Raw genomic sequence first — 21,842 nt, forward strand, 5'->3', positions numbered from 1 at the left:
CCATCGATATGCCAACACTCAATCCCACTGAAACAAGACGCAAAGCCTAGCAGACAGAGACCTTACACATATAATGATACTTTTGCTAAGCGAATCAAGGAGGAGATAGATAAGCTAATGGAAGCTGAATTCATATACGAGATTGAACACACTGATTGGGTATCTCCGATTGTGGTAGTACCTAAGAAGAACGGAAAACTCCGAGTGTGTGTCAACTTAAAGAAAGTGAATGCTGCAACAATCAGGGACAATTATCCCCTGCCGATAACTGATCATGTTCTAGAGCGTGTATCAGGAAAAACAGCATACTCCTTTCTTGATGGTTTTTCAGGATATAACCAGCTAGCCATAGCACCAGAAGATCAACATAAAACAGCTTTTGCAACGGAGTGGGGAATTTATGCTTATCGGGTTATGCCTTTTGGTCTAACCAATGCTCCCGCAACCTTCCAGAGGCTGATGACGCATGCTTTCAAAGAATACTTAAGGCTGTTTCTAGAAATCTACATGGATGACTTATGTGTACATTCTCTTTTGAGAGATGAGCATCTAGAACACCTAAGAAAAGTATTTGAGAAATGTAGGACATATCGCATTTGTCTCAATCCTGAGAAATGTGTGTTTATGGTCCGACAGGGCAGAATTTGGGACATATTGTCTCACAAAACGGAATATCCACGGATTTAGAGAAGATAAAAGTTATAGTGGATATGCCTAGACCAACCAATGCGAAACAAGTACAGAGCTTTATGGGACATTGTGGATATTATAGACGATTCATTTACATGTACGCTATAATAGGCCAACCACTTTACAGGCTAATAGTGAACTTTGAATGGACAGAGGAGTGTGAGGAATCGTTCAAGAAATTGAAAGAGGCACTCATTACTGCTCCAGTCTTGAAATCACCAGATTGGGAGAAGATATTCCATGTGCATATAGATGCTTCTGCATATGCAATAGGATGCATTCTGGCTCAGCCAGAAGAAGGAAACATGGATTTTCCTATCTGTTACGCCAGTCGACAGCTCAACCATGCAGAGAAGAATTACACCACAACAGAGCGAGAAGGATTAGGAATGATATATGCTGTGAAGAAATTTCGGCATTATCTTCTAGCCAACAAGTTTGTGTTTTTTACGGATCACCAAGCCTTGCTCTACCTAGTGAATAAACCATGCAATACCGGGAGAATAGTGAGATGGTTCATTATCTTACTGGAATTCGACTTCACGGTAGTAGTAAAGAAAGGAAAAACACATCTTAGAGCTGATCATCTTTCGCGATTGACAATGGAGAAGACCCTATAGGAGTAGATGACGACATGCCAGACGCGTACTTGTTTAACATAGAAATGATACCGAGGTGGTCTCAAAATGTCGTTAACCTATTAACCTATGGAGGGAGTTCGATAGAAGAGAATACAACTTGAAACATATTGCTATTCAGCAATCCAAGAATCTTCAATTGATTGCAGGAAGGTTGTATCAATTGGGAAATGATCATGTTTTACGACTATGCATCAATCCTGAGGAATATAGTATATATCTGCTCGAAGCACATGTTCAGGAATGTGCATTTCATTGTTCAAGAAGGAACACATATAGGAATTTGTTACAATTGGGAGTCTATTGGCCAGGAATGAAAGAAAGCGTACATGAATATGTCACTGTATGTATTGTATGTTCATCAAAACCGCCAGCCGAGTATTCGACATTATATCAGATAATGATCGCTCCAGAATGGAGTCAGTATATTGTTGAATATCTCACAAATAGAACTTTCCCAGAAGGAACGTCAAAAGCTCGTCAGAAATCTGTAGAGACAGAAGCTAGAGATTACGCTTTAATAGGAGATCAACTCTATAAGAGAGGTAAAGACAACCAGCTTAGGATTTGCGCATCAGAGTCTGAGTATGTGATAATCCTGGAGCAAGCTCATGGAGGAGTAGGTGGAGGCCATTTCTCAGGTGATAAGACAGCAAAACTTGTCTTAGCCGCAGGAATATGGTGGCCAACATTACATATGGACGCTGAGGAATACGTTAAAAGGTGTGATGACTGTCAGCGGACCAAAGTACCACTTAAAAGAGATGATATGCCGCTTAGACCAATGATTGGGGCAAGAGCTTTTGCAAAATGGGGGATTGATTATGTCGGACCCATTTCACCTCTGCATATAAGACTCATGCACAATACATCATTGTGGCTACAGACTATCTAACAAAGTGGGTCGAAGCAAAGGCAACTCAAAAAGCAGATGCCAGGACCACGGCACAATTTCTATATGAATACGTCTTTGTACGATATGGATTGCCAATAGAAATTGTGAGTGATCGAGGCACACATTTCATAAATGAGTGATAGAGATCCTTCTAGATGAATTCATGGTAATCCATAGGAAATCAGCCCCGTATCATCCACAAGCAAACGGACAAGCTGAAGCAACAAACAAAACCATATGTACGGTCCTTACGAAGATTGTATCTAAGTCGAGAACTGACTGGGACCAGAAGTTGCATTCAACATTATGGGCATATAGGGTAGCATATAAAACATCCATAGGAACGACCCCATATAACATGGTTTTTGGGCTAAATGCTATCTTACCAATAGAATTCTTGATTTCAACCTTAAGGGTGGCTAAGGATCTAGAGTGGACAGGGCACGAGCTCTCTGATAGAATAGATGACCTGGAAAAGCTAGATGAGCTTCGCCTAAAAGCAGTAGCTTCCATCTACGCTCAAAAAAGGCGACAAAAGGAATTTTTTGATAAGCATGTGCGGACTAAAGATTTTAAAGTTGGGGACTATGTCCTAGTTTACACTCTGAAACAGCATGCTAAAAAGCTTAAAAAGCGAGGGATGGGACCTCTGGTGATTAAAGATCTATCACCAAGTGGAGCCGTCAAGCTTGCTACATTAGACGGAGAAGAAATGCCCAATTGGATTAGTGGATGCAGAGTGAAAAAGTATCTGTTGCCGCTAACACAAGACATGCTTCTCAAAATACATCAAGAAAAGCTGCGTGTCCAGAAAAAGAAAAAGATTGAGGAGGAAGCGCAAGCCGAGGCGAAGGAAAGAATGGAGAAAAGAAGACTACTACGCAGAAACAGCGCAATGAAGGAGCAATACGAATAAACGCAGTCAGTATAACAGAAATGGATAATGACAAAGAAGAACCCATCATTGAATGCAAAGTAGGGACCAACCAAATCAAAGCCAGAGCACTATTGGATTCAGGAGCTCAAGCTAACCTACTTTCACTCAGTTTGTATAGACAATTGACAAATGACACTAAATTACAAACTGCCAAGCAAGAGTTAAAAAGTTACTCTGAGAATTCAATCAAAACTGTTGGATGCACAGTTTTACATATACAGATTAACCAATATGTGTATCCTCATATGTTTTACGTGGTTGAAGACCAAGCTACACAACATCCATTATTGCTAGGACAACCATGGCAGAAGCAATACAATGCAATGATTGACTGGAGTTCTAAATCAGTGCTTATCAAATACGAAGGTGAAAGTCAATCAGTTAAGTTCACCAAAGGAGCAGAGCCAACTCCAAAGGAAGAATCCACGGACAAGGGCAAACAACAAACAGAGAAAAAGAAGAAGCAATGGCAACCAAAAGTTTCTATACAACCGGATTACTCTTCGACGAGGAATTCTCAACAGTGGATAAGGAAGACAAGCAATAATATAACAGCTCAACCTTGGAAAACAAAGGAGTCAAAGTTGGTATGGAACCAAAAAAGGCTGTGCCAGAGAACAAAAAGGTGGAAAACAGAGTCTTCAATACCAGACAACAGAGTGATCCCCGACAATCAAGGACAGTGAAACAGATTTGGATTCCAAAGAAGTTCATGACGGCACAAAGCTACAGCAAGCAAATTTGGATCCCAAAGATTTGTAAAAGGAACTCCCTTCCATACAATCAACGGAAACTCCTAGGTATTTCAAGGCGAGGGAATCAACACACAAACAAAGCAGGTTTGGGTCGCAAAGAGTTTGTGGCAAGCACAAGCAAAGCGGAAGCAGATTTGGATTGTGAAAAAGACAACAAGGTAACGAAGAATCCATCTACTGATTCTACTACCGAAGTGACAAAACCAACCCAAAACCCGACCACCAATCCTTCAATCAAACAAAGAGCAGCTTTATTGGAAAGAATGTTGTATCGTCGCTCTACAATTGCATTGGAAACTTATGACCAAAACACCTACAATGCTTCACCCACAGACACTTCATAGTCGTCCGGGAGGACTCAGACTAGGAGGGGGGGAGGTATACAGGAGTTACAAAGCAGCTACAAGTGAAAAAAAAAAAAAAAAAAAAAAAAAAAAAAAGAAAAAAAAAAATTATATTACAAGGGCAGTGTCTTACATGATTTTGCAATTTTTTATGTTTGATTGCGGATATTGATAATATTTATGCCCTTATATACCTTGTTTTGCAACAAGAAGAGATCAAATGATGAATTTGGGTCTCTATATGTGTAAATATCACTAAATAAGAGTGTTTTTGGAGCTATAAAGTGGAAAAAAGTGGTAATCCAAGTCCAGAAATCACAAAGAAGTGTATATTCATATACACAGGGTTACCAGCTATTTATCATGTATGTTTGGAATTTTTTGGCTTCAATTTGCTATTTTCCTTTATTTTTTATGATTTTCTTAATAAAATTAAAAGAAAAATAAAAAAGCAGGTGAAATGAGATCGGAAAAAAGAAAAGAATAGACGGTGATGATCCTAATGACAAGGGCAACCCATGGTAAAAATGGGGTACAATGCTGAAAAAGTTGCGGAAAGCCCGAAATGACAGAATTTTGGCAAAGTGGACAGATTTCTCAGAAACAGGTCAAATGGAGTCCAAATTGAGAAATTTCAAATCCTAAAGTGCATTTCACGACGAGATAGGAGCACATGTCAAATTTGGTAACAAGTGATCCGGGAAGCCCAAATATAAGTATTTTTCACTTCAGCATCAAGCTCATTTCCACTATTACCTTCTTGGAGAGAGCAAAGAGCACACAGGAGCATCCGACCTTCTACCGCTTTCTACGACTGCTACGAGAGCTCAGAGGACACCAGACATGAGAGGTAGACTCGTTGCCATAAGCTTTTGATGCTTATCGTTAACTTTTGTCGCGAAAACTCACCAAAACCAAGAAACAAGAGCAGATGGGGAATGGGGAAGAACGCTAGGTAGGGGCACAACCGCCTAACCAAACCTTGCAAGAACTTAGAGGTGGGTTACCCTAGTATAGGAGATGAGTTTCTAGCACTCAAAGCTCGAGAAAGAACGACTGGAAAAACCCTAGGTCAACAGAGCCTGCAAGAGGCAAACAGAAAAAAGTTGTCGGAATGACACAAAACTTCTCAAGAAGCTTAACAACATCGAGGGCAATGCAACCATGGAGTATCTCCAGGTTTGGACCACCAAAAGTAGGTCGGAACAACCGATTCAGCTGTGGACACACAAAGCGTCATTTTGGCATAACGGCTAAAATTGACGACCAAATGACATGAAACTTCACAAGCAGCTTCAACTATACATGGATGACTTATGTTTGCAAGCAAAACCCAAAAGAAAGCTGATTCACTTACCGATGGTGAAAAAGACGCTTTCGGGCAACCAAATGGAGAAAGATGGAGAACGGTGGCTTCACAACATATCCAATGAGCTGGAAATGCAACTCTCAAGAAGAAAAGTTGAAGAAATTCAACTCCAAGGCAAAAAAACGACTTCGGAGACTGAAATGCCTATAAGGGGGCTTTTTAGCTAAACTGATGACTTTTTAAGTTGAAAACTAGCTAGCAGGGCTTAGGGCACTAGCACAAAGCATTCTTTGCACAAAAAGACCAACATTTCAAGAAAAGACATCATACGCGTATGATGTCTCACAGCATGATTTTCACATCCATTTCAACATTTGAGTGCATAGCCTCATTCCACATGTTAATCACATCCTATGAACCAAGTATCATGAGAATTGGAGTTAGAAAACCCAAGGAAAACCAAAAAGACGCAAAGTAGGCCATAAAATTGATTTTTGGTCCTAATTTTGTCAAAATAACTCCAAACTCATTGAAACTTTGTAGGATTGTTGATTAACACATCTACAAGCTATCTGGAACCAAAAAGCACCATTTTGATACAAAAGACATCATACGCGTATAATGTCTATTTGCACTTACAGAGCCAAAATTGCTCATTTGTCATCATACATCCATTATATATATCTAATACATGCTACATATAAGTTTGGAACCATTTGGTCAAGTGGATCACCCCATTAGCCCAATTAAGAGAAAATCCTTCATACAAAGCCTATTTTTGTCCCAAATCCAACATATTCAAGTCCAAACCAAGATTTGAGTATAAACAGTCCTTCACTAGCACATGGAGAGTCCACAGAACCAATCCCATGAAAAATTGATGAAAAAAGACATCATACGCGTATGATGTCTCCAGAGCCATTTTTAGCCCAAATTCTATCCAAACTTGATAAATCCACTGAATAAGCCTATTTAAAGCCAAATCCAAGCTTATAGAGAAATTTGGTCCAAAAATGCACTAAAAGACATCATACGTGTATGATGTCTCACTATGTGATTTTGGCATCTAAGGGCTTCAACCACCAAACAGAAGTGTTCTACATGCCATTTGAAAGTAATCCACCAAGTTTTACCCAATATGGATCATAAAATCCATTTCCCATTCAAAATTTTGCCAAGAGCCTGAACTGGACTAAACTGGCCAAAACTTGACCAAATGGGTTCCAAACTCAAATCCAAGCATATGACACTCATGTATACACTATCAGCTACAAGCACAACCAATATGAAGTCATTCTGACACAAAAGACATCATACGCGTATGATGTCTCAAGCATGTTTTTGAGCCCAGTTTGCATATTTTTTCACCTACATTGCATCCTTAGGCCCTGAATAGCTCATGTTTCAATTTTCAAGTCATTTGAATAGTTAAAAGCTTCATTTCGGCTTTCAGTACTACTAAAAACACGCTAACTTCTATGATTGGAGTTACAGGATCCATGGATTCCGCTAAGTCATCGGCAAATAAGAGAAAAAGACCAACCATCAAGGATGCTCTTGCAGAAGCAGAACCTTTTGATATTCCAACAGAAACCCTCAAGCCAACCAAGACTTGGATGGAGGAAGCAGTACGAGAAAAAGAGGGTATAAAGATCTACCAAGGGACTTTCAGAGATCCTCAAGGGCAATCGGTCGATGTACCTATGATCCCACGAGAATTAGTGGATTATAGCAGAACAGAGAACATAAGCACATACCTGGAAAAGGCTGACTTACACAGGTTCTTCACCTCGAGACCATCAGGTGTAGACACAAGAAGAGTGTATGAGTTGGCAACATCCATTCAGAAGGATGGGAAAGCCACGTTGACAGCCATGGATGGAGAAACAGTTGAAGTACAGATCACTCCACAGCTCATTGCAGATGCATTGAAGCTGCACAACAAAGGGAGTTCTGTCAGAGAAAGAAGGGAAGCCATAGAGGTCTATGGATCAAAGAAACAAAATACAACCTATCGAGATATGGCAGATCAACGAGCGGCAACCCTTTGCCGATTATACAACCAATTTTTCCATGTGTGTAGTAAAAGACCGCAGAAGTATACTACACCACCCCATGCCATTGCGACAACCATCACATGGGCATTGAAAAGCAACATGCCAAAAGAGGTGAATTATGCTCAATACATCCACGAGCAAGTAATCGCCATGCACAACCAGAAGCCAAAGTACATAGGAGGAGGAGAAATCCTAACAAGAATAGCTTATGAAGCTATTGGAGCTAGGGATCAAGGGCCCCAGATTCCCTCCCAGAATGAGTGGCTTAGAGAAGCCGATGAGGAGGAAGAACAGCAAGAAGTATCCAAGAGGGCATCCACAAGAGCACGCCGAAAACTAGAAATAGTTTCAGAACCTGAGGAGGCCGTGGACGAGCCGCTCAAGAAGAAAGTGAAGAAGAAGGCCGATCCCAAGCAAACCAAAAGTCAAAAAGCCGCAAGAATGGAAAGGCTGGTGGAGCAGTTTAGAGCGGAAAGAGCTCTAAAGGGGGACTTTGAAGAAATGTGGGTGCCAGACCCCAGTAAAGTCGGAACCAGCTCAGCCAGGCCACATGTTGATCAATACGATCAATATATTAGAGCTTATGAGGAGTCGGAGGCCATACTGGAGCAACAACCTGTCGAGCCTTATACTGAAGAGGAAGTACAGCTTTTAAAAGCTGAGCTGCAAAAGGACGACAAGGGGAAGAAGAAAGTAGATGAATCTACTGAACCTCAAAAGAAAGACGGGCAAGCAAACAAAGGGAAAGCCAAGATGACTGAGGACAATCAGCCCTCTTTTACTGTTGTACCAAGCCCGAAGAAAATGGAAATTATTGTGGAGGAAACCCCAATAGAAATAGAAACAGAAGTTATGGAAAAGCCGGAGGCCGGGACCAAGGAAAAGGAGATAGATCCAGTTAAGCAAAAGAAAGATGATTATGAGGATCTGGTCGCTATCGGATACAGTGAAGAAGAGGCCCTGGAGGCAGTTTATGGGATATCCCTACGGAAGCAAGATGATCGGAAAGGGACGAAAGAAAAGACAAAGGGTACAATGGAGAGTGAAGAAAAAATGGACGAGCCGAAGCCATTGGAGGCGGTGGCAGAAAGAGCTGTCAAGTTGACAGATGACGATGAAAAAGACATGCACATGGTGCATGAACTGCTCAGCAAGATTAAAGAAAGATCCAGAGCAAAAGAAGTAGCACTTGAGACAGCAAAACAAAAGGAAGCAGATTTGCAGAAGCAGTTAGAGAATGCTATGACTGAATCTGAAAGTCATAAAGCATCACTCTACGACGCAGAAAACGAGAGAGACGGCTTGATACTCCAACTAGCCGAAGCTTCAAGAGAGGTAACAAGTTCACAGGAAGCAAAGGAGCGAATAGAAGATGAGCTGGAGGCAGCCAAGGATGAGCTCATTGAGCTAAGGGAAAGAGTCGAACTTCAAGAACGGACAATCATGAGACTCAGGACCACCCCTAGAGCTGGCAGAGCAGGAACAAAACAAGAGGGAGCCCTCGTACCAGCTCTGGAAGAGCAGGTCAGAAGTTTGCAAAGAGAGCTGAGGTTAGAGCAAGTACAAAGATTGCACATGGCGGAGGGATCATTGGCTGCAGAGGAGAGGCTCACATCAGAAAACCAAACACTAAGGACAGAAAATGAGGCCCTCCGCAAACAGCTCCAAGACCTCCAAGAGCAACAAAGAAGAGAAACAGAGACACCACAAGAAGAAGCAGGGAGAGCAGCCATAGAGCTACCAGAAACTGGAGAGGCAACCACAATTGAAGATCCAGCCCCAGTTCAAGAAGTGGCCTCAACTTCAGGAATCTCTGAAGAAGAAGAACAAAAGCTCCAGGACCAAATAGAAAAGTCAACAGAGGAAAGTGCCAAGGCGGAAATGGAATGGGAAAGGAGACTCCTCATCTCCATTAGACTTCAAGGTTTAAACACAAAAGTGCTCCATGAAGAGTGGATGCAACCAAGCCTACCTTTCCCTCTGATGAAATTTGAAGTGATAAAGACGAAAAAGAGAATAGAGGAGGAGCAGTATGTCGCTCTTTACGAAGGCGACATCACAAAGGATGAACAATCAAAGAAGATTGTAGATTCTCAACCTAGATGGAGGAAAGGTTGGCTGAACAAATACCCAGCCTACCTCATCTACTTGGTAGAGGCTCCAAAGGAGATTCGGGAGGATGCAACCTTCTGCCCGGTGCCAAGAGTCAGAAGCTGGAAAGAGCATGGCAGGATTGCAGAAAAGAAGCCAAATTGGCTTAATTACCCAAGGATGCCAGGACCAAAGGAAGGAGAGAGAATAGGTAAAGCCTACATGGTGAAAACCCTAACGGGCACCATCAAACTCTTTACTGGCTCTCCTGACCTTTCGTGTCAGATGCTAAAGAAAATCTGCAAGACTCTCTTAGCATGCATTGAAGTGTTCGCGCCAGATAAAGCTACGACCTCAAGTCTACTATCGACGGCCGACACAGTGACGGATATGATGTATGATCTTTCATTGCAGCCCTCACCAAAGGTGTTACATCTCTTATACCAAAGAATTATGTTTTTGCCTAGCTTCCACATGCAAACATTCGAAGAAGCTTTCTACACCGGCTTTTTCACTCACGAAAGCAAAATATTCGGCCCAACCTTGACCATCGGCAACCTACGCTACGAATCACATTTGCAGATGCTCAAGACGACAGGACTCTATTGACCAAGCCAAAAGTCATGTCAGGGACGACATGAACGCGGAGGGGGGGAGTGTTGAGCCAGCAGAGGATCACACCCGCATTTTTGCTCACGCCCATCATTTTGTAACCATTGATTGTAATAAATGTCTTTCCGACATTAATTTTGATTTGAGCCATTCATTAAGTAACGGGACTCAATTGAGTTTCCAGCTTGTAATCCCGACGTAATTTCACCTGCTGATGTAAATAATTAGAGATGTTCTCACCTCCAAGGCTGAGGTATATAAGCCAAAGTTTTGTAACCTAAAGGGAGATTCAATTATTAATCAAGGTGAGTTTTGAGCGCTGTGACTGTGTCTGAGAGAGAGAGAGAGAGAGAGTCTTATCTCCTTGCTACGCGAGCTACGGAGCCGCCATTGGAGAAGCGACACCGCCATTGTGTTAGCAACGGCGAGAGCTACGCACAGATACCAAGAGTGCGCGCTATCGGCTTCTATGTGTGGTAAGTTCCTACGAGCTTCGGTGTGAGTTTTCTTCCAACTCGTGTGTCGGAATAGAGCGTGCAGCATATCTATAGAACCACAACGAGTAGAGCTACACATTCGTACCATCGGGGTCAAGTTTCGGTCACCTGTAATTTTCGGCCTGTCTTCATACGCGTTTACCGCACGGAGTGGTTATAGGTTGATTTTGCAGTTCAAGTCTTTAGGGTGTTGTTCTTACCTAGTGTATAGACTTCCCCTTGAGTTTGAGATCGATTCGATGATTCTAGATCCTGTTTCGTATAGCATTCGTTCGTAGTACGGATTTCAGTCACTTGCGTATTTTAGAACTTAGATTTGATTTCCTTGGTAGTGATTGTCATTAGAAGGTCGAGTAGGTGATTTGACACCCACCTAGTTGTTTCCATGCGCCTGCGGGTCAAGCTTCGTCCTCGTCTGACAAATTCTGTTGTTGGTTGAGTTCTCGCTATTTAGCTTCCGCTAGCGGCGTAACCGCCTTAACACTTGTTGATGCATTGTATGTACCTGGCATAAAAAAGAACCTTTTGTCTGTTTCTGCACTTGCTAGACTTGGTCTTGTAGTCAAATTTGTGGATGATAGATGTACAATTCATGATCTCAGTTTTGGTGATGAAATTGTTGTTTGGCCTTTTGTGTCGTGGGATGTATAAGCTCACTTTGTATGAAAAATGTGGAAAAATTTTTGCAAATGCAGTTGCAGATTTAAGGGTTGTTCCATATGCAAAATTGTGGCATGCACATTTTGGGCATCTGAATTTTGCCGGTTTGCTACGCTTGCAAAAATCTGATATGGTTGCTTCTTTGCCGCCTCTTGAAGCACCTGCCAAACATGTTTGTGAAGGCTGTATTTTGGGTAAAATGCAACGTGCTAAGTTCTCAAAGGATGGGTCAGCTCGTGCTACATGCAAGTTGTAACTTGTGCATAGTGATGTTTGTGGGCCTATGCAAACTTTGTCCTTGAGAAATTACTTGTAATTGGTGACTTTCATTGATGACTACTTTAGGAATGCATGGGTATATCCATTGGAAGCTAAGTCTGAAGTGTTTATGTGCTTCAAGCAATTTCTTGCTATGACTGAAAATGTCTCGAAATGTACTATGTGCACCCTTCGTTCCGATTGAGGGGGGGAGTATATGTCTCATGAATTTAATGCATGTTTTGCTAGTTGTGGGATAAAATACTAATGTACAATGCCGTATACGCCTCAACAAAATGGTGTTGCTGAGAGGAAAAACATGTCTGTTGCAAAAATGGCACGATGTATGGTCAAGAGTGAAGGCCTCTTTTTAGTGGTGGAAGTTTGAATGTAAATTCAAATGAGTCAAATGTATACCTATGAGGGTTTCTCAAAATGTTATAGATTAGCCTATTACTGATGCAAATGTACATGATGTACTTGATGAGGAAAGGGCTAAAAATGAGTAGGTTAGAGGTATGCCAAGATGGCTGGTGCACACTTTGCAAGACAGTAAATTGGATGCACCATTGTCTAGTCGTACTCGTTCAAGTTCTTGCCCTCTCATGCATCAGATTTTTATGCTTTGGCTGTGTCTAGCTTATGTGATATAGAGGAACCTCTATCTTTTGATGAACCACATAATTTAAAAAATTGGATGGCTACCATGCAATCAGAATATGATGCACTTATAAAAAGTGACACATGGACTTTATGTGATTTGCCTCCTAGCAAATAGTCCATTGGTACAAAGTGGGTTAACAAGTTGAAACGCAAGCCGGCGGATGGGGAGGTTGATTGCCATAAGGCTCAAATTGTTGCAAAAGACTATTCATAGCAAAAATGAATAGATTTTGAAGAAACTTTTGCTCCCACTTGTCGTATGACTACAATTCATTTTCTATATGTGCATTGGTAGGTCATTTTGGTTGAGGTGTTCATTAATCCAATATTGTTACCGCTTTCTTGAATGGTGACATTTTTGAGGAAGTCTATGTAATGCAGCCTCGCGGTTTTGTCGAGAAAGGACAAGAGGAAAAAGTGTGCAGATGTAAGAAGGCTTTGTATGGGTTGAAGCAATCTCCTCGTTATTGGTATGAAAAAGCTGACATTCATTGGGTCAAACAAGGCTTTTGTAACAATCCAACAGAAAGCACATTGTATGTCAAACATGAGGGCGATGCACTTCTCATTGTTGTTCTTTATGTGGATGATTTGCTGATCACTGGTCCCAATGAGGCACATATTGCTGAATTTAAGGCTGATTTGAATGCTACTTTCAAGATGAAAGATTTGGGAATGTTGCATCATTAGTTAGGCATACAACTTAAGTAGTGTGATGGTGGTATTACCTTGTGTTATAAAAGTTACATAGAGACATTACTATATAAGTTTGGACTTGAGGATTGTAAACCTATTGCCACTCCCACGGAAACAGGTTTGAAGTTGAGTCTACATGATGCTGGTGATCCTGCTGATCTCACATGTCAACAAATTTATGCATAGCCCAGGGTCTAAGCATTGACAAGCAGTCAAGAGGATTTTTTGCTACTTGAGTGGCACTTTGCATCTTGGCTTGTTTTATCCCAAGGGGGCAATCATTACCGCTAGATTTACATGCTTTTTCAGACTCAAGATTGAGTCGGTTGTTATGACAATCGAGTGTCCACTAGTGGTTTTTTTTCATGATTGGTAGTTCATGTATTTCATGGTTGAGCAAGAAGCAACCTACTGTGGCCACTTCCAATTGTGAGGCTAAGTACATGGAAGTCTTCAGCTATGGTTCAGCTATGGTTGAGTGTGTATGGCTCAAACACATTATGGGTGGCTGATTTGGGTGTTGGGACAAGACATTGCCAACATCATCTACACTGACAGTCAGAGCGCATTGGCAGTTGTGAGGAGCCTAGATTTTCATGCTTGCACAAACCACATTGAGAGCAATTACCACTGTTAGGGAGAGGCTCTCAGTAGGAGAGATCAACTTGGCTTATGTGCCAACACAGGACAACCTTGCAGATATTTTCACAAAAGGATTGTCTCATGAGAAGCTCAAAGCTTTCCGCAAAGCTTTGGGCTTGATCCCTTTTATGTACTGATCCTGTCCTCTGGGCATGACACTTCCCTTTACTCTTCGTGCCAGTGCTTGTTCACCGCATCACTCCCAGGGGGGATTTGTTACCATATAATGGTAGTGATGTGTGTGAACACAATAGGATTGCTGGGGCATTTTTCTCTCTTTAGGAGGTTTTTCCCCCCGTGCCCATCACTCTAGGGATATCTATCTTTCCATTACATAGTAAGTAATATACTCTCAGTTGTGTGCCTTGAGCTTCTTTTGTCTTCTCCAAGCTGTGTGTGTTTTCCTACAACCCTAATTCCAACACCCTATTTGCAAAAAGGCAACACAGAAGAGACAAGATGGTGGTGAACAACGATACTGCTATTTCTAAAAAGCAACCAAAACTTTCTACTGTAGCTTCTAAGGATGATGGATCTATGCTTGAAGAACTTGTTATGGAGTTAGTTATAAGGGGAAAGTTAACTAAAGAGATCTTGCATGAAGTTGGATATTGTATTCGTCTTGAGATTGGGTGGAATGAACCCATAGATGCCTTGTCAGTGCATGACAATATTGCAAAGTGTTGGGCCCAACAAGGCACTTATTGAAGAAAAACATAGGAGAGAAAATGGAGATGAAGGTCCCTCAAAGAGGTCTACTAGAGGTGGAGGAAGAAAGGATCCGGGTCCCTCTCAAGATCCCATGTCAACTAAAAAATTGAGCTTGGTTAGAGGCTTCCGGTTGCAGGAAAGTCTCCTTGGAGAGAAGCCTTGCCTTTCTGATATCTTCTAGCTGCTCATTAGCAAGGTTAGATTTGGCTTCGAGCCATCGTTTGTGCTCGTCCTCAGTAGCCAGCCCATTGGCTTTTTTGGAGGTAAGCGGTTGTACCTCCGCTGCAAGATGCATAAGGTGTCCTCCCTAGCTTTCTTGATTCGGGGGCCCGAGGTTTTGATTGCTTTTTGGATGCTCCAAGCAAAGAGGTCACCCAGTGCTTTCTTGGTTAGATTCCTGAAAAGAGGGTTTTTGAATAGGTGTGCACCTATTACCAACAGTTTTTTTCCGCCTCTTGGGGTCTTCTCCTCCCCTGTATTCTTCTTAAAATGTATGTGCAAAGGTATGTGATCCAAAAGGCTTTTTGATGGGACTACCTTCATTTCCATCAACGACAGAATCCAATCCGCTTGGTGTGAGCAATAGCATCTGTCTAGCCTAGAGGTAGTGCGGGCATACTGCAGGCTTGTGTAGGTGAAACCAGGCATGCTATTCCATGGGCCGATTTCCCATAAGTCGATCATCGCCCACTTTTTGCAAAAAATTTTCCATTTAGACCTTTCCGAGCCAACCAACATACTAGAGGACCCTGTTCTATCTCTGCTCTTTTCTACCATATTGAAGTCACCAACCAACAACCACTCACCTTCAATAGGAGTATCTCTAAGATGCATCCATAGTTTAGCTCTATCTTTTGCATTGCAAGGGCCGTATACATTCACAATGGTGAAGGGATGCCCTTCCCATCTGATTCTAATCCCCAAGATTCTGCCGGAAGGGTGGTTTAGAACCACCTTCGGCTCCAATTCTTTGTCCGCAATGCTGAGAACACCACTGAAACCATTACTTCCTTCCCCATGAAATACAAGTTTCTTTCCTAACACCTGCTTTCTCTTTCTATGGGCATCTAAGTGGTGTTCCTGGATGGCTCAGTAGTTGACTGCCTTCTCCTTTTTTATTTCCTCCCAAAATAGGGTACTCTTCTTACGGGTTTTCAACCCCTTTACGTTCCAAGATTGGATAGTGAGAGACTCCATCATTAATGAAGGGTTCATTGGGATAGCGGTACGAAATCTTCAGCATCAGAATCATCCCCCCCCCTCTCCTTGGTTTTCGGAGAATCCGGGGGTTCCAAGTCAGGAGATTTCTTTTCCTGCAGGGCTGCAAAAGGATTGTGCAGCGGGGCTCTGAAACCTCCTCCTTTCAAAAGGGTGGAGGATGGATTAGATACTTTCTCCTCAAGTGTTCTCATGCCTTGAGGCACTTTGGAGTCTCTTGCCACTGCCTTCACTCTTTTGGCTCTTTCAGACTAGGGATTTTAACAGCCGTCACCGTTGTCACTGTCATAAATTTCGGGGTATCAGTGGGAGTAATGATTATATTATTATTGCCTACACCTTCAGAAATTCGTTGTATGGGAATCAATTCCTCCATAATCTTTTCCTGTATTTTTGTATCCATCATACCTTCTCTACCCTTCCCAGCATTTGCCTCTTCGTTACTACCTCCTTGCTTCTCCATCCCTTCTATCGGGGTTTTCATTTCACTGGGGGCCTGTGCTGACGGAGCTGCAGTATCTTTAAGAATCTTAGTCATGTTTTAAGAGATCATGTTTTAATTGAACACTTAAAGAATCTTAGTCATTTAAGCATGAGAAGCACCTCAAGCTTGGGCAAGGTTCCCACAAACACCTAAAGAAGCTTAGCTAGAAAGCATGACAAGCACCTCATGCTTGGGTAGGATTCCCACCTCAAGGTCAGCCCTAGCTTTTCTAAGGTCAAATGACTTTTTAACACTAAATTTCGGAGGTCTTTAATGAAGCTAACCCTAAGGTATTTAAGCTCCAGCAACATAAGTGATAGCCTTCTGACATGTGTCCCCCTTTCCCCTTTTGTGAGAGATTTAGGTAATTTAATAATTCAACTAAACTCTCATTGGACCCCTTTGCCTCCTGGCCAATAGGAATCAGGCAAGCCATTGGGCTGTTGAATGCTCATTGGACCCCTTGGGAGACTATCCAATAGTCTTCTAGGGGACTTAATTCTCATTGGTTCTTTTATTAAGTGTTTTTAAATTAATTAAACTAGATTTACTCTAGCCTAATTCTCATTGGTCCACCTCCAAGGCCATCCAATAGGAATTGGGTACACCTTGTGGGCATCTGGCCTAGGGAGCTGACATGTGTCCCTCATTCCCTTTGTGTAAAGGGAGCTTGTGTGTGTGTGTGGCTTTCTCTCTCATCCCCTACATGCAAGGCTCGTCCCCTCCCAAGTAGGGATTGCAAAGACTTTTTTGTACACACACAAAGCATCCAATTCCCTTAAGGTTGACCTTTGGACACAACCTTTGAATTTTGGAACCTTAGCATTTTGAAAGTCTTAATGGGTTGAACCTTAGGGTCTTTTTAGCCCATTGTTGCACATGGCTCTTTTGCAGATGGCCCCCCCTTTGGATTCCTATTTTCCCTCCTTTGGACCCCTACTGTGGCCGGTCTGCTAGCTTAACCAATATTCTAGCTTTTTCTCCCCTGGCACTTCCCCATATCAAATGATCAGTTTAATATGAGAAAATCATTTAGGAGAATTAGATATTGATTATTATGACATTGCATATATGTTGATCACAGATCTTTTGTTTTTGAAAGATTTGATGCTTTCATAGCATACAAGGGCATTCCATCCTATTGTCCATAATTAATCTAAAGATTATAAAACAAATTAACAAGCAATAGTGAGTGCACATGGCTTGACTATTACTAGAGAATATAACATGAGTTAACACATAAATTTGAACAAACGGTTACGTAGTCCTAAGAGTCTTTGCACGGCCAAACCATAATCATCTCTGCATGGCCAAACCATTTTTTACTAATTCTAATTATCCAAACCATAAGCGTCGTTTCACGGCGGCCAATGCTAATCAACCAAACTAGATAAACAATATAAACTACCTCACATTCTCTAGCCATGCCTGATCCTCGCACACCTTAGTCTAGAGGTGCACGGAGATTAGGACCATTGGGAACACTTTTGTCTTTATTGGTCAATGCCTATATTTGTGGGTGTGAAATCCATAAGCGAACTAAAATAGCCCAGTCCGCAAACCCTAAGCAGCTAGCACTAAGCGGCCTAAAATAACCAAATTGTGAAGAACTAGCACCTAAGGTGGCTAGCCCTAAGCGGCTAATTGTCGTAAAGCAAACTAAAACAGCCCAATCGCTTACAGTAAGTAGATAACCCTAAGCGCAATACTAATATGACTAAGCTAATGCGACACTAAGCCAATTTAGAGCGGCCAAATCTAAAGCCGCTAACCCTAAGCGGCCTAAAACAATCAAATTGTGAAGAACTAACACCTAAACAACTAGCCCTAAGTGGCTAACCCAAATCACACTGAAATATCCCAACCACTTATCATAAGCAGATTATTGAAATGGCTAAAGTTATGCGACACTAAGTGGATTGAGAGTGGCCAAATCAAACGTCGCTAACCCTAAGCGGCTTTAAACAGCCAAATTACAAAGAACTAGAACCTTAACCGCCAAACACTTCCAGCTAAAACGTCCCAACTGCTTACCTTAAGCGACATACCCGAAGTGGATTGGATATTACTGAAATGACTAAACTAATACAACACTATGATAATTTAGAGCGGCCAAATAAAAAGCTGCTAACCTAAGCGGCCTGAAACAGCCAAATTGCAAAGAACTAGAACCTAAGCGGCTAACCTTAAGTAGACTAAAACGTAAGCGAGCTACTACGAGCGCCCAACATAGCAAACGCCGTTTTACCCTAAGCGATATAATACGCATCACCAACTACTAGCAGCTAAACCAAAAGCCGCTTTAGATATACCCCCAGTGATGTAACACGGATTGCCAATTTTTAGCAGCCAAATCAAAAGTCGTTAACTGTAATAAACTAACCTAAACGTATTAAGTGGTACTGGTACTGGTACTGGTATTGGTATTGGTACTGGTACTGGTACTAGTGTTGGTACTGGTACTGGTACTGGTACTGGTGCTGATACTGGCATTTGTTAAATATAAAACGAGGTGAAAAGAATTCTAGAAATTTTGTTGGCAAAGACGCATTGAACAAAAATTCCTTGCATACTTTCCTCCTGAGATATAAGATGCATTCTGCCAACCCCATTACACAGTACCTGCATTTACAAATCCAGCAAGTGTTTGATAGGATAGCCTTTGCCTCTCCCTCTCCCTCTAGTCATGCTTCTAGCTTTCCCTCTCCGTCTTCTAGCAGAGGAGGAGTACGGAGTCAAAAAAGATGTGTAAGAAGAAGTGGGGGAGATTAGAGAGTTGGGTCTTTTAAGAGTAGGGGAATCCTCAAAATCAATATTAGGTTTTAGTATCCAAGGACAATTTAAATACAAAGGTAGTTACCATAAGTGGTCAGAAATAGCCTGGGTATTTTTGCAGCCAGCTCTTTGAGAAGAGAGAGCATAAGGGAGCAAAACTGAATGAAATCCATATGAGCTAACACAAGTTCCTTGGCCTAGCCTCCTAGCCAAGATCATAAAAGGGAGAGATAGTGAGTTGAAGGAGTGTTGAGAAACGTGAGATCCAAGTTGTTGAGGGCATACCATATAGCATGATCAAACTAGATAATTCTTGGTTTACAAGAGGCCTTAGGGTCAAGAAATTGACAAGCGCATTTGACATAGGGCCTGGTATTGGTACTGGTACTGGTTATGTGCTGGTGTTGATACTGGTACTACGTATGTACTGGTGAATGTGCTACTTATGTACTGGTGCTGATACTGGTACTACTTATGTAATGGTGCTCGTATTGGTACTGGTACTGGTATTGTGATGAAGTTGGTGTTGGTAATATGCTGGTACTGTGTTGGTAGTGATAGTGGTGCTTGTATTTCTTGTGTGCTGGTACTGGTATTGGTACTGTGGCTCTTTCAATGTTTTCCATATCACCCACGGGTAGATACAACTGAGAATGTGTGACTTTTTCATGCAATGGCCATGTGGGGAAGGTTAGTGGGTGTTGAGTTGCTTTTGCAGTTGTCTAAAATGGGTTGTGTGTGAGGATGTGCCGATGCTATCAGTAGGTAAAGCGGGTCACAGCAGATATGTCATGTGCGTTTTTTGATGGTGGGACTACTAAAAGCTGCAACGGCGAGGTTAAGCCACCGCTTACTTCTAAGAGTACTAATTTTGTGGGAAAACACCACATTGTATGAGAATATGTGCATTGTTTGCAACCTAAAAACGGAGGAAAAAGCGAACAAAACTGTAGAAAAAAAGTTAAACCTACCAAAAGTGGGTGTGGGCTTGCATTATTGGGTGCATTAAAGTCGGACGCCTGAGGCAAGTGGTGGGCTTGGTGAGTGGGTGGTATCCTATGATTAGCTTTGAGTCAAGCTGACAAGGACCAAAAGAGACAAAGCAAAGTGTGTGTGTGTGTGTGTGTGTGTGTGTGTGTGAATCAACGAAGGCGTCATAATCGAGATCCAATAGCTTCTAAAGCCAAAGTGTGTGTGTGTGTGTGTGTGTGTGTGTGTGTTGTCTTTTTCCAGGAGTGGCCATATGATTACGAGCTTGAAGGCACTAATTTTTGTTTATGTGATTTCTTGAAAATTTTATTAAGGGTTTATGCATGCACACTCTCAAGATTAGGTGCATACACACTTGAATTTTATGGCGGTTTTTTCCCTCTTTGGTGCATTACACACACAATAATTTTTATGCACACACATGAATTCTTGTTGAAAATTAAGATTAATCTTGAAACACACATCAGTTATTAGTCAAAATTGACCGTCAATTTCATTCCAAAACAATCAAATTAGGCTCTCAAAGTATGTCAATTAGTTTACACACGTAATTTTAGCAATAAATTAGCAACACATTGGAATCAAATTAATCACCAAAAAATTGAATGGAGTAGGCCAATGCACTTACAATTGATTGCATCCAAGCTAATCCTTGCTCCACGGATGATTCCATCATGCACACACATGTGTGGCTTTTTTAATTTTGACCCAAAAATTGACCATTGTAGGCCAAAAATCAAACACTCAAATCAGTGATTAGGCATAGATTAGAACAAGGAAACTTGATAAAAGTGTTGATTCCACCTCTTATAAGGGGATTTAACATACATTACATATCAAATATTAGCGGTTAGGCTAGCAAAGTTATTCAAACATTAGTAAAAGTTAGCATGGAAATGAAGCAAAATTAGTAATGGTTAGTGAGAAGTTAGTGAAATTAGAGGTGGAATTGAGGTTTGGGGTATTCATAACTCAAAAATTAGCTTCAATTATTTGCACAAACATCATCAAATCAAATCAAAATTGAGTTACATACACTCAAAACCGGTGAAATTAGTATTGAAATTACTCTATTTTAAACATCCTCTACTCACTAGCTTAGGTGATCGATCCCCGACAATAGCACCAAAAGTTGGGGTCAATCGTAGCATCACCTAATCAACCCAAGACCAACAAAATTATCAATCCTAGGATTGGCAACCCGGCTAGGATATGGAAGCATGAGCATCATTGGATGTATCAAATGAGAGGATTCAAGAGAATGCTCTTCCAATGCAATAGAGATTAGCCATGAATCACTAACTCTAATCACACCATCATCATCAATCAATAATCATCTACACACATTAAGCCCACCAAAGTTGGACTTGCCATAGACTAGAATCTCAAAGCACACTCTCAACAAGCACACACTAATTGCATTTGTGTTGGCCTCTCCAATCACCACATGCCAATCAACGTACTCAATCAAAAGCTACACACACAAGGTGAATGGTGCTCTAGTTTCATTAAACCCATCCACACACAAGCAAACAATATGGCACATACACTAATCATAAGATTAAGAACCAACTTAATCAACCTAATTAGAGATGTTAAATATCACAAACTAAGTGTTCATAGAAGGATAGGAGCGGTCAATAAGCAAGAAGTCATCACACACACTCAAATTTAGAATAATGAGAAAGTGAAACTACTTCATGACATAATGGAATATAGAAGAATTAAAACCAAAGAAGAACGTAGAGATTAGATTGAGAAATGTTTCTCTAATTACAAAGGATTAGCACTGGCCTTCTAAGCATGGGCATTAAGCTCAAGGCTAGGCCATCTATAAAGTGTACACTCAAGAGAGAGGTCTCAAGAATGGATACTCAAGAAGAACCCTCAAGAGTGAATCCTCAAGAATGAAGCCTCTTT

This window comes from Adiantum capillus-veneris, chromosome 19, assembly GCF_014529385.1.
Source record: "Adiantum capillus-veneris isolate H3 chromosome 19, ASM1452938v2, whole genome shotgun sequence".
Taxonomy (NCBI): domain Eukaryota; kingdom Viridiplantae; phylum Streptophyta; class Polypodiopsida; order Polypodiales; family Pteridaceae; genus Adiantum; species Adiantum capillus-veneris.